The sequence below is a fragment of the Otolemur garnettii genome, unplaced genomic scaffold (assembly GCF_000181295.1).
Source record: "Otolemur garnettii isolate 467f Iridium unplaced genomic scaffold, OtoGar3 scaffold00007, whole genome shotgun sequence".
In the NCBI taxonomy this organism is placed as follows: Eukaryota; Metazoa; Chordata; class Mammalia; order Primates; family Galagidae; genus Otolemur; species Otolemur garnettii.
The window spans coordinates 233,019-235,695 of record NW_003852402.1 but is presented as its reverse complement, the minus strand read 5'-3'; positions in this window follow the sequence as shown (position 1 = coordinate 235,695).

Here is a 2,677-nt window from a genome sequence, read left to right as displayed (position 1 = left end):
AAGGACATGCACGTAGGGCCCTGTGTGTCTGACTGCCGTGTCCTCAGTGTGCAGGACAGCACTTGACACAAAAGGTGGCAAACATTTGTTGAGCGAGCAGCTGAATGGCCAGATATTTACAGTTTCACAACTACCAGGCAACGAAGCATAGGTTCTCGGGAAGCCGGTCAGGCTGGTCTGTTCATGCCCTTGTGTGTCTGACAGCAGCTGTCACCAAATGTTTCCTTTACATCCTGGACACACAGCCAGACTACACTTCCCAAGCTCCCTTGCAATTTGAGCCAGGGCAGTGGGTGTGGATAGAAGCGTTTTGCACCATTTTCAGGCCAGGACCGCCAAAGCCTTCCACAAGATGCCCTCTCCCTCTCCCCCACAGACCCCCCATGTACCTGTGGTGTGGATGCCCAAGACAGAGTAGAAGCCGTCTGCTGAAGGCAGGGCATCTGTCAGCCTAGGTCCTTGAGTAATGATGTAGGGCCCCCATCTTAGCCAACTGGATTGACTTGAACAAAAATTTAACCACTAGTGGGCCAAAGCTTAAAGCCATTGAGATTTTGGGATTTATCTGTTATGGCTGCTAGCCTTAAATAATGCAGATCTGGGCGGAGCCTGTGGCTCAAGGAGTAGGGCGCCGGCCCCATATGCCAGAGGTGGCAGGTTCAAACCCAGCCCTGCGCAAAAACTGCAACATCCCCCCCACCCCCCAAAATTGCAGATCTGCAGACACAGGCAAGCTTATTTCGGTTGCCACCTGAGCTTTATACCCTAGTTTAGCACTATGGTTTCTCATCTCACTTTAACCAAGAACAAAACAATTAAAAAAAAAATTAATGACTGAATTTCAACAATAATTGTAAGCCAGCTTGTTGGAACTTCTGTTCACTGCTGTCCCAGGACTGATGACCTGATATCTCCGGGAGGTTACCAAACCCCAGACACTTTCACAAGGGAGGATAGACAGGCACCCTAAGAAGCAGAAGTCTGTGAAAATACTTTTGGAAGCCCAAGAAAGTTCTGCTATGGAATGTAACATTTTGTGAGCATAGGTATACTTTTTATTGTTGTTGTTGTTGCAACTTTGGCCAGGGCCAGGTTTGAACCCGCCACTCTCAGTATATGGGGCTGGTGCCCTACTCCTTTAGCCATAGACACTGCCCACATAGGTATACTTTTATAAGCTCAAAAAAGATTAGGAGCCTCAGGCTTGGTAATCCTCATATTTGCTTGCAAGGTTTTAATTACCTTCAGTACTATAGCAAGAAGACTAAATCTTAGTGGGGTTTTTTTTTTTTCAGTTTTTGGCCGGGGCTGGCTTGAACCCACCACCCCTGGTACATGGGGCCGGTACCCTACTCTTTTGAGCCACAGGCACCGCCTCTAAGTCTTAGTTTTGAATTTATAGTATTTTCAAGAGTCTAATGGTTGGGCATGGTGGATCATGTCTGTAATCCTAGCACTCTGGGAGGGTGAGGTGAGTGGATTGTCTGAGCTCACTGGTTCGAGACTAGCCTGAGCAAGAGCCCATCTCTAAAAAAAAACAAATAAAAAAAAATATTTGGGCGTTGCAGCAGGTGCCTATAGTCCCGGCTACTTGGGAAGCTGAGGCAAGAGAATCGCTTCAGCCCAGGAGTGTAAGGTTGCTGTGAGCTGTGATGTTACAGCACTCTACTCAGGGCAACAAAGTGATGCTCTACCTCAAAAAAAAAAACCAAAAAACAAAAAACAAAAAACCAACCCAAACCAAAACAACAAAACAAACAAAAAGAGTCTAGGAGACATTTTTACAGTTCTTTCTTTTCTTTTTCTCTTCCTTCCTTCTGTCCTTTCTCTTTCTTTCTGTCCCTTTTTCATTCCTTTTCTTTTTCTTTTTTTTTGAGACAGAGTCTCACTTTGTCCCCCTTGGCAGAGTGCTGTGGCATCACAGTTCACAGCAACTTCTAACTCTTGGGCTTAAGCGATTCTCTTGCCTCAGCCTCCTGAGTAGCTGGGACTACAGGTGCCTGCCACAACGTCCAGCTTTTTTGTTGCAGTTGTCACTGCTCTTTTTAGCTGGCCAGGGCAGGGGTTTGCACCCACCACCCACAGTATATAGGGCTAGCACCCTACTTACTGAGCCACAGGCAATGCCTCCCTCTCTTTTTTTTATTGAAACAGAGTCTCATTTTGTCACCCTCCATAGAGTGCTGTGAAATCATAGCTCACAGTGATCTCAAACTCTTGGGCTCAAGCAATGCTCTTGCCTTAGCTTCCCTAGTAGCAGGGGTTATAGGTGCCTGCCACTATACCCAGCTATTTTTTCTTTTTTGTTTAGCAAGCCCTGGGCCAGGTTTGAACCCACCAGCCTCAGAGCATGTGGTCGGTGCCCTAACCACAGAGCGGTGCCCCGCTCTTTCTTTTTCTTTTCTCTTATTTCTTTTTTCTTTTCTTTCTTTCTTTTTTTTTTTTTGAGACAGAGTCTCAAGCTGTCACTCTGGGTAGAGTGCCGTGGCATCACAGCTCACATCAACCTCTAACTCTTGGGCTTAAGTGATTCTCTTGCCTCAGCCTCCCAAGTAACTGGGACTACAGGCACTCACCACAATGCCCGGCTATTTTTTGGTTGTAGTTGTCATTGTTGTTTGGCGAGGCCAGGCTGGATTCCAGCTCTGGTGTATGTGGCTAGGGCCCTAGCCTCTTG